The sequence below is a fragment of the Halictus rubicundus genome, chromosome 1, assembly GCF_050948215.1.
Source record: "Halictus rubicundus isolate RS-2024b chromosome 1, iyHalRubi1_principal, whole genome shotgun sequence".
Taxonomy (NCBI): Eukaryota; Metazoa; Arthropoda; class Insecta; order Hymenoptera; family Halictidae; genus Halictus; species Halictus rubicundus.
Window position 1 is genome coordinate 6,091,303 of NC_135149.1, and position 12,002 is coordinate 6,103,304.

Consider the following 12,002-nt stretch of genomic DNA (forward strand, 5'->3'; position numbering starts at 1 on the left):
AGTATAATCTCCATAACTGTCGCAAAGGTCTCCACCGTAACTGTCCAAATTTTATCCCCACCACTGGGGGGATTCCCTTTGAAACCAGACAAGCAGTAAACATACTCGATGACTAAGCCAGCCACATTTTGCACATTCCCAAATAGTTTCTCTACGTATTTAGTTTGTAATTATTTGTACTGACTTGATTATAATTCATCGCCACGTTGCTTCAAAACAAACGGTTACGCTGTGACAGTTGAGTTAATGTACAGACGGAAGATTTTATTGTGTGTTCATAATAAAAATTAATGTCTGAAATATGTGAAAGCCAGAGAAAATTTTTAGAACGTTAAATTCTTGTCGTCTTGTTAAAATTGGAAGATAAAGAAATACATGTATAATTTACTCCAGTTAGTCAGAATTGCTTCACAGAATTTGCCTTTTTTGCACAGAATTTGGCTTTTGACAGAAACTGGAAAAATGATTATATATTGCTGAGATGATGACAATGTTGAAAGTGATTTGAATAACATCCAAATGTTTTCAATCACATTCGACTTGGACAAATTGCCTGGCATGAAGCTATTCCAATAGTAATAGATAGCAAGCTATTGTGTAATAGTAATAAATCAATTGGTACATATTATTGGTTATCGATGTGTTTAATAACAATGTGGGCAGTCAATGGCTGTTTGCCATTTATGATGTAGAATTATGGTCAAATGAAATGTTTTCATGTGATCCTAATCCTCTGGTCGTTTTCATTTGAGCACTTGTTCCTATTTTGATAAATCTTAATGCTATTAATTGTATTGTAAACACTACTACAAGCCTGTCATAGATGCATCAAAATCATAGGATATCAATGACTTTTATCTATTGCATTTTTGTTTCTATTTGATGAATGGTACTCGTGCTCGTTGTATTTAATCAAGTATTGGAATATGAAGACTATTATCGGATCAAATGATGGTAGCCAGCGTGTTAATGTATTCGATGTAATGTTCATTGGTGCTGATAAATATGGGCCTGCTTCCAATATGCCTGTAATAACGTTATTACTTATTATCGATGGTGTTGGTCTGCCATAACGAGGTTAATCATCAAGATTAAAACACAGCTGCAAATACTCAACTATCGTTATTGCAGATTTCTCTATCTGGTGTTCATACAAAATTTAATGTCCTCAATGCACTTTATTGCGCGATGTACAACCTGTACTATTTTCATTTAAATTAATTTTTTATATCAATTTTACTTTAAATCTAAATAATTCTAAAATTCTAATTCTAAAAAATTCTAAATAATTTATAACTTTTCGTAAAAATTGAATACCCTTACATTTTCATTTAAATTAATGCTTTATATAAAATTTAATTTCAATATTAAATAAGGTTGTAGATGAGGAGGTAAAAGGCAACAGAATTTTCTAACTAATTTAACATTTCGGTTCGTAAGATTAAATTGATGAAGTATGTGTTGTATGATAACATTTTTGTTTATTTTCAATTATGGTCTTGCATACGACGCAGGCAATGCCAGCATGTTCTCCTCTTTACGATCGTCATTTTTTCGATGCTAAGTTACTCGATTAGAGAACATCATAAAGTGGGTGTATTATGTTGCTACACGTACGTAACTCGCGCGTCAACTAGCGATAAAGCATGCTCGTCTACATTGATCCTGGAAACTTTTGATGAAAAGAAAATTTTTAAAAAATTCGAAACATCCCTCTCGACCTGTATCACGAGAAATATTTATTTTATTACAATTAAACTTACTGATATCCAGTATTGAAATATTGGAGATAAATGTTACTATTCAATTTATTGACAACAGGACATCATGAAGCCAAACAATGCTCATCGAATTATTATTGAGAAATCACAATTGTCTTAATAATAAGAAAGGTGTCAGTGATAACGAGTTCATTACTTCAGTAACGTCCGTTCGGGATATTATCTTTCAGTCCAAGATATTAACATTTATATACATTTTTTAATTATTGAATCATTCACCATTCCTTTCTGTGATTTTTCCCTATTCTTGTACATTATTTTTGAGTTCTTCAACAAAGTTTTGATATTTTAGATATCGAAGTTCTTTGAATATTGATTTATCGAGTATTGTTTTCTCTATATTTTTTATCTGTCAAACAGGTTGGGAATTTGTTCTTCAACTAATTTTTCATTCACTAAATTTCGAAGCATATTGTATTGTTTCCTTTAAATTCGTTCTATTTGCAAACTTGTAATATTATTAATTAAACATTCATTCAACGTTAATTATAGTTGATTTTCAACATTGAATATTTTTTCGGCTAAAAATCGTTGCAACGGGCAAAACGAACGGTAATCGATTAATTCAAGGTCAAGGAACACGGCGCGGCGCATGCGATATAAATGGAAAGCAATCATCATTAGTGAACCATAAAGGAGCAAGGAAGTTCTACGACGATAATGAAACCATGCAACAAAGCCGAATATAGGAAGTATTAACAGTTATGTTCCACTAGTCGAACGTCATAATTTCCAGTTAGTAAAACGTTTTTTAATCATCAGAAAGTACAACGTTAATGAATGTTTAAAATCACTAATACAAATTGAATTCGTCGAATCTACACATTAAACTCTGTTTGAAGAAGGAATCCATAAATCATCTTAGAAATAAGCAATATTTTTAGAAAACAAAAACAAAAACGAAAAGTTAATATCAAAAAAAGTTAAAATAAAGACACATTTCTATAATGTCACAAGATGTTACATATTTGTTACATAATTTTACGTAAAATTAGGAAAATATGAGTTGACGTATTCTCGCTATTTTGTTAGGAACAAATTATAATCACGTCACGCTTTTCGCGTTATTTCGCGCATTATCACGTACATAGGCTGCCTTCACGTTCGTGTTGCTCCAAAATTCCAATATCAAATGATAGTATACTGTTGCCGCAGTTTGTATTAAATTATACTTCATCAAGTTCTGCCACAGAAATTTCTAATCAGATAACTACAGGTTACGGTAATCAAACCGAAGCAAAAGGAACTAACACGATTGTTGCGAAAGAGCTGCATTGCTAGAAATTACTGTTTGTAACAACAATTACATTAACGAACATACTTGTGTTAAACATACCTTAAACCAGAGCTGTCCAACGTGCCTACTAGCGGGCAAGGGCACTCGCCAATGTCGCCAGATGAGGGGAGGAGGCACGAATTGAGGGAAAAAAGTTACCCCCCCCCCTCTGCCAGTACCGAAGTATGCACCACAGAGACGAAACGCGTCACATGGGGAACGGCGCGGTAGAAGGGGAAGTTAGAGTGGGAGCACAAGTCTTGATCTGGCGACACCGGCGCCCGCCGATGCCCGTGGGCACAGTTACGGGCAAAGGTACGGGCAAGTGACTTAGCGAAGTGGTGGTAGGCCGTAGCATATCCGTAAGTGGCCACGTAATTGTGACAATGCGTGTGACAGATTATGCAGCATTGCCCGCAGGGGCGTGGCTTCGTGCCCGCCGTTCTGTGTATGCCCAGGGCAAGAAAATCGCTGCCCGTACGGGCAGACGCCGAACGGCTTTATCTTAAACATACTGTTAATCTTTCAACAGTGCCTATCACATTACTAACCATTGTATTCTTTTTTTATAATTCTTTATCAGCTGTTCTCTGCGTTCTCAGCTGTTCTGCGAAGAAACATAATTTAGTGTTTCGTAATATATCACTGTCCAACACCAAAATTCTTGTGCAATACCTGTTGGGTGATTTTTATACACTTTGTCATTCTAAAATCAAATCCGATAGCAGAATTTCTCTATCACGCAACGTTACCAGAAATGTCTGTAGAATTCATTCCTGTATAGTAAATTTCTGCTAGATAAAGGATTTTTCACATAAATACAAAAATACAGCATACAACCAATATAGGAACCAATATATATATATATATATATATATAAAATACCAATATACCAATACCAATATATATATTTATATTTACCAATATTTTTCGAAAACGTTGCGTGATAGAGCAATTCTGCTTTCGGATTTGATTTTAGAATGACAAAGTGTATAAGAATCACCCAACAGATATTGCAAAACTCGAAAAAAGTTTTATTTTGTTGGACAGTGATTAGCAAGAAGCGATGTATTACATGATCTATTATTGTATTGATGTTGTATTTCTCCAACCATGTTTCACGAAAATAAATAGATGTTCTATGGACAATTATCAAAATTAATGCGAGCTTATCGTTTTAAATGCTGCTACGAGAATACACTGTATATTTATTTTACTATTTTTACGTGTTTCATTTTAGGTAATTATCAAGTAAGAATAAGTACTTCTTTCTTTCGTAACGCTTAGTTTCGCTCACTTATTTTATCTATTATTCTATCATCTTATATATTAAAATGTAAAATATTTATGGAACGCCCTGTCATAGAAAACGTTTAGGAACTATTACTAAATAATTTACGAGAACTAACAAGATAGAAATATAAATCGTAATCCACCGCGTCACGTGCCATCACATAACACCATTTTGCGTGACACAAATGCGTTCCCACTTTTATCACCAAAAAACATCATTTATACCGCCCCGATACCTCCAGCGAATTCATGAGAAATTTAGCCCTTCTACACAAACACGACTCGCAATGCAAATTCGAACTTTAACCGGATAGTTGAATTACATTCGGACGTCTCTCTCTCTCTTTCTCTCTCTCTCTCTCTCTCTCTCTCTCTCTCTCTCTCTCTCTCTCTCTCTCTCTCTCTCTCTCTGTCTCTCTCTCCCGGTAATATTTTTGAAATAGATCGGCCTGTACACAGAACACCTGAACTTCGCAGTGGTATTAAATTAACAAGCAATCACCGCTTGAAATTCGATATAGAATCCGAGATTTAGATCGCTGAGAATATTTATTCAGCGAGCGTAGTGCTCCGCGTACGATTGCGGGACGAGCAGAAATAAGAGAAATAGCCTAACTCGAGGTCCGACCGATAATCGCGGATCATTGTGAAATTTTCATTCCGCGAGTAAGACAAGGTGCCCGGTGATTTACTATCGGCGAAAAGAATCGCCGGGAGAAGCGAGATAGCTAATTAAAGTCGCCCATATTACAGAGATACTGTTCGAAAGCGTATGTAATTAATTCTCCGCAATATCTGGTTACCGTGCTACACACAGATACCTGGCTCGATACCGGCGTGCAAGAATGAACACGATGAAGTTACGACCTATTCGTGCGTAACAAGCTGAATTTACTACGGAGCTGGGTGTTCCGTCCTTTTTCCACGTTCTCAGAGTTCTCGGCCGGTTGCAGTCGATGCATCTGAGGCCGAGAAAGACAGTAAATCTTTGCTTGGTTCGCTGAAAGAGGATGGACGAAACGCTGAAGCAAAATTGCGGGATCTGTTGCGCCGCAAATTTGCTATAGCGTGTTACTTGTAATTCTATTAATGTTACTATTGAAACTGATTCGCTTGGCATTTTTTCTTCTTTTCAAAGTCTTGGTCAGCTTCAGTCGATACACCCAACGGCGAGGGAGAAGGCACAGCTCTGCTTGGGTCGTTAAAAGAAGACACGACGAAAGGAAATTGTAGGGGAGTATTACGTTGTGGATTCAGGAAGTTTGTCTACGAATTTGTTAGGCAACTGATTCCCTTGGTCTCGTTTTTCTTTTTAAAGTCTTGGTCAGTTGCAGCCGATGCAGCTCATGGCGCGAGAGAAGGTAGATCCCTGTTTGGGTTGTTAGAAGAAGGCAGACTCGCATTCAGAGGAAATTGTTGAATATGTTGTGCTACTAGTCTACGAAGATAAACTTGTCTACGAACTTGTTACGAAACTGATTCTCTTGTTCTTTTCAACATTTTGGCTAATTGCTGCCGATATATGTATAGCATAGTATCAAATCTGGCTATGTCCATCCGAAGCACTTTTGAGATATTTATGAATTTTAGTTTTTCAATATTTAAATTAAAAGTTTGAACATATATTTTGCAAAGCGTAATACCAATAATAATTAAAAGTAATACCAATAATAATAGTTAAAACAGATTGTGATAAATATCCCAGTATTTTTCGAAAATGGACATAGTAAATTTTATTATTATACTACTGATATATGACGGTGAGAAAAGTTTAGTCATTAAAAGAAGGAGGACAACAGTGAATTCTCGATATATGTCAACAACATGGGTCTTGCCAGCGTCGTGTTTCGTTCAGGAGACATACCCTATCCGTGTTATGTTTACACTCCTCGACATCCAAGACCTCTCGAGCTTCGTGGCCCCTCACGGGGTATAATCCGCGGTAGTGGGGATAATTCCGCGACGTTTATCATCCAGGCCTCGGCGACATACATATGTAGAGAAATCAGTGTATTCCATTACAGACTAAAAGAATAAAATTGTGAAGGACCATTGCATTCAGAATCACCAGACGGGGGAAAATGAGGGGAATACAGTTACCCCCCCCCCCCCCCTCCCTCTCTGCCATTACTGGGTTAGTTACAACGCAGACGCAGGTGCAACGCGATTGGGTGCGCGCATCACGCCACGTGACCGATCCGTCGCGGAAGCGTGGAGATGCGCGCCGCCGGAAAATGTGGGAATAGCCTCGTAAAAGGGGAATGGTAGAGTGGGAGACAAGTCTTAATCTGGCGATCACTGATCGTATTTCAAACCAAGAAAATGAAATTGTGAAGGACTATTGCATTGCAAGCCAAGAAAATAAATTTTTGGAGGACTACTGTACTGCAAGCTAAGAACACAGAGCTGCGAAAGCCTGATGTTCCAATTGAATTGAAAATTGACTGCAGGTTCACGGAAGCAAATCAAATTTCCTTGCCCTATAGTGTGGATTCTTTTGTCTTCCTTTCTGCTTTTTGAAGAAGGCCTTCGCCTGTTGAATTTCTTCAGGAGTTTCGCAGTATTTTTATAGATTTCAAATTTTTTCGTGGATTCCACAACCTCTTCATTGACCCTACAATTTTTGCTAGATCTTGTATTTGTATTTACTAATAGTCTGATAGTTTTGTACATTTTGAGCCTTGCCATATTTTCGTAAGTCCTATAATTTTTTTTTCTTGGCTTCACAACTTTTTCATTGACCCTATAATTTTTCCCTATAAGTTCTAACAAACAAAATTTGTTTTATAATCTTTGAGGGGACCAATTGGTTTGTCCATTTGCTTCCTTTTTGCAGTCTTCGTCAGTTGCACTTTCTCAGAAGGCTCGCATTTTCATAGATACTAAATTTTTACGTGGGTCCCACAAGTTTTTCATCGACTATACAATTTTTCCTAAATCAAATAAGTGTTGTAAATTTTAATAAACAAAGCCTGTCTTCATATTCACTAGGGATCCGATGATTGTGTAATCAAACCGAGTCAATTCAAAATGTAAACAATGTATTTCAATACAAAATAATCTGTTACAGCAGATGCAAAAAGACATGCGGGAACACATAAAAGGAGCCTGTGCTGCTATTGATCATCGCACACTTTAATGCACTGATGAAATCATCAGTGGGCGAACCTTCAGACACTGTCTTTCTGTGGCTGGTCATCGTTTTTGTGAAGCACTTTGTTTACATTTTGAATTGACTCAGTTTGATTTCATTAATAAAGCTGAAAATATCCCATTACGTAGCATTCACAGTGAATTTATATTTTTCCTCCTTTTTGACGTTTATGACCTTCAATGACCTTGAAGGCCTATATTAAAATTATCTCGGGAAAGGCTACAATCGTAGGTGTTATAATATGTAGTGCCATTTTAAAAAATAGAGATGACTTTTATATGTCTTTGACAGAGATGACTTTCATATCTCCTTGACGCATCCACCTATCAAAAAACTAGTAACATCGGATGATCAATAATTTTGGCCTGATGTATTTTTTCCTATCATCAATAGCAGCCAAGTTATTCAGGTGGCCGGTTTTAAGTGCCTCATTACGCTTTAAAAATAAGTATAATTAATATAGGCACAATAATTGGGTCTGTTACTAGTGCTTCTGACTATGTATAATGGCTTGTTAGTCTAAAACCTTTTTAGCATTTTTTTAAACATTTTAAGACAATGTCATTTTATTAAATTCAAGTGTATTCATGTACATCGTGCCTACTTATTATTTTATTTGTACATTATTATATTGTACGTAAAAGTTTTTTCATGAATCGTAAAAGTTTTCTGTTGGTCCTGCAACGTGTTCACGAGCCTTACAATATCTTCATTGATCCAATAGTTTTCTTCACGTGTTCTACAACTTTTCCGTGAACTCCATAAGTTCCTTACTAGCCTCTCAATATGAACATATATATATATATATATATATATATATATATATATATATATATATATATATATATATCAATAATAAAAAAATAATAATATAAATAATAATATATATCATATATTATTGATCCTATAGCTTTCTTCTTGAGTTCTACATTTTTTTCGTAGGTTTCATAATTTCATAACGAGCTTTACAGTATTTGCATAGATTCTACAACCCTTTCACGAGTCCTCCAAGCTTTTCGTTGGCTCTACAATTTTTCCGTAGGCCCTACAAGTTTTGTTGAGTACTGTAACATTTTTTGATACGTGCTACAATTTTTTCATGAATCCAGGTACTATGCTCAATATGTCTATTGGACAAACCAAACATGCATGCATTTTCTTTTGAACGAACGAGCCCGAGGTTGCATACATTTTTAATTTCATTTTCGTGCAGCTGTCGAGGTTCTACAGTAGCAGCAACGGTGAATTCTTAAACGCCAGATGAATCCAATGGGAAGCTCGATGAAATGAAATTTTCAAGAAAACTTTTCCAACCCACATCCTGAATCCATGTTGAGAGCAAATGCATATCTTGCTATGAATAACTAAGTGAAAGTGTATGTAAAACACTGAGAACTCGCTTAAATTATGCAACTGGTTTCGAGTGTCTAGCAGCAGGGAAAATATAAGTAATTAAAAGAGTAAATGTGAAAAAAAAGGAAAGTGAAACTTTACTATGCACACAGTATGCGATCGTTGCGGAGTGATAATTGTATGTGGACAGCTTATGTGCCGCAATAGTTGTAATGTCTCTTAATGTCGCGTGTCAAGTGCCTGTTCAAAATACGGGGACCATTATGCAATTGCACTCTTGTTACTTTCGCGACGGAAGTGATCGTATGACACTTACCAGCGCACGGGTAGCATGTTTTTTTTATTTCTATGAATGCGTGAAAGCCGCTTATCCCGTATTCTAAAATTCTAATTGCTTGTGATTTGAATTTATAATGAAACTACAGCTGATTAAGTGTATACATTAAGAAATATTTATTGTGCATTCAAATAGTTGCTCTATTTGTAAAAATTTAATTTATGCAAGTGGCATATCCCATCCATGAAAATGTGCAAAAGAAAATGGAGTACGATTAACTGAGGGTTAAGTTTATTTAAGTAATTTATTCTTCATCTTATTTCATGTATGTACGTTGCAAAATTTGCGATGTCACTTTCATTCCGATAACGATCTTTCGGAGGGACCGGAACGTCCTCTTTCGGGCCGAACGGCTGTTCGCAGGCTTAGGGAGCGCTCCCTGAGGAACTTCCGTATCGATTATTGATCAAGAGCTGACAAATATTGCGCGCGCCGCATACGGTCAAGTTTCAGGGACGTGCTGCGCGCACCACTGACCCTTGCGATGACGCACAGTGGTCTGAAAAGGCCGAAAGCGGCTAAAACCCTAGGAAAGCTCTATTTCGAAAAAATTCTCGATAGAAAGTGTTTTTAATTGTTCTTGGGCATGATAGAAATAAATAAATAAATTAAAAAATAAATAATAAATTTTACACATAGATTGAATATAAAATAAATTTAAAATGAAATATAATTCAATTTAGATTAAAAATGATAAAAAATAATTCCTCTCCATAAAAAAATACTACTTAATTTAAATAATAATAATTTTATGTAATTTAAAATAAAATTAAATAAGAAGAATACGCTAATATACAAGATTTAATGAAAATTTATGATATAGAGGTAACGGTTATTTACATTTTAATTAAGCTTATTATTTACACGAAAAAGGTATACTTTTTTTTTTTTAAGTAAGAGGAGGAAAATGCCTTACGCACATCCCAAAATGGGGTAGTGTGGGGCTCAGGTCGCAGATTTTTGGCGTACCCATACCCACTAAAAACCTGACCTCATCCGGGACACCACGTTTTTCACTGACATTTCATGAGATAAAACGCGAAGCCGCAGGTAGCCGCAGTTGAATTTTGGATTTATTATTTACTTAGACATCTACAAACGTGTTTTTAGCATGCGTACGTTGGCGCAAGAGAGATATCACTTTTTAAACTTCATTAACGTTGCTCTTTTCCACGTTTAATGGCATTACATGTAAAACTGCTCGAAGAAATTAAAAATAAATAGTTTTCACGATTGTTTCCGAGTCTTAGTACTCGAAGTAAGCCAGAAAAAAAAATATTTTTCGTATTTCTATTTTTAGTTCATTCTCAAACCTAGGTATGCTTAGCATGGCCGAATTTAATTCATTTTTATGGAATTGCCGAATTTGATTCATCCTTGAAACGTTTTGATTTACTCCCCTACTAGTAAAAAATATAACAAATTTGATTTTATAAGACACTTGAAAATATGGAGTTTTAGCCGCTCTCAGACCACTGTGCGACGCACAGAAAAATCATTCAATACTTATATGGTATATAGGATACATTGTACTGAGTAAAAAAGCTTTAGTAAACATAGGTCGAAAGGTCAACCGTTTCTGAGATATAAACATTTTTCTCATGATTCATTTACTACTGGCCTTTTGATATTTACAGAATAAATTACTGACTGATTCCGGATGAAATCTACTGTCGGCACTTAAATAAGAACATTCAGAACGCGGTTTGTAAACACTAAAGTAAACATCGCATGCGGTGGAAGCAAGTAAGTCAATCATGATACCAGCAAACAAAAATGTTTATATCTCAGAAGCGGTTGACCTTTCGACCTATCTTTACAAAAGCTATTTTACTCAGTACAGTGTATCCTATATACCATATAAATATTGAATGATTTTTTTTAACACCCTGTTTTTTTAACGCTCCGGTGATAGTATACAGGGTGTCACCTAACGTTTGCACCTCATATATCTTTGTTGTTTCTAAAGATACGTAAAATATGGTAAAGACAAAGTTGAATGGTACAATGGGACTGACACGATGCCATACAAAATTTTGTTTTTATGTCATTTTTTTAGAGATATCAAGGCCACCTTGACTTTTTTAAATAGACCCTTTTTTAAACACAACCCTTTTTAAATGCCTACAATGATAGTATCTTTCATTAGGAATTCAGTGACTATATTATTCCAAGGTCATTCAAGGTCAAGGACAGAAAAAACGTATAAGACAGCAGACAGTGCACGATTTGCGGCATTTGCCACCAGCTCTTTTCAGTTTGTTTAAACAAAAAACTTGTGTTAAAATTTTCTTGCGCGGCTACATTTCTCATTGAAAAACACACAATTAAAAAAAAATTCAAATTTTCTCGACCTCTGGTTTCTGAGATATCTCAAAAAATATGGTTTTGACCCTCAACTTTGAGGGCTGTTTTCACCCCTTCAAAGTGGATGGTTGTCGATAACAAAAAACACGTGTCAAATATTTTTCAAAGAACTATAAGCTCCCATAAGTTTCATCAAAATCGAATTTTCGCATCTGAATATGTTCCCTTGTGAGCCATATTTTGTCTTGATCTCTGAGAAATAAAGTCAACAACTTTCTGGCGTCAGAATTCATAATATTGATAATACAGAGCAAAAAATGTGACAAGTTTAGTCACAGACTTAAGACCCGTCGGATTAAGATCAATGCGGATCTTAAGTCTGTGTCTGAAGGCTGTGAATGAAAATTATTGATTAAAAAGTCACGTGACTATCCAAGTGACTATACTATCCTATTTTTATAAACTTATAAAAAACAAAAGGACCAATCAGAGCGCGGCTAC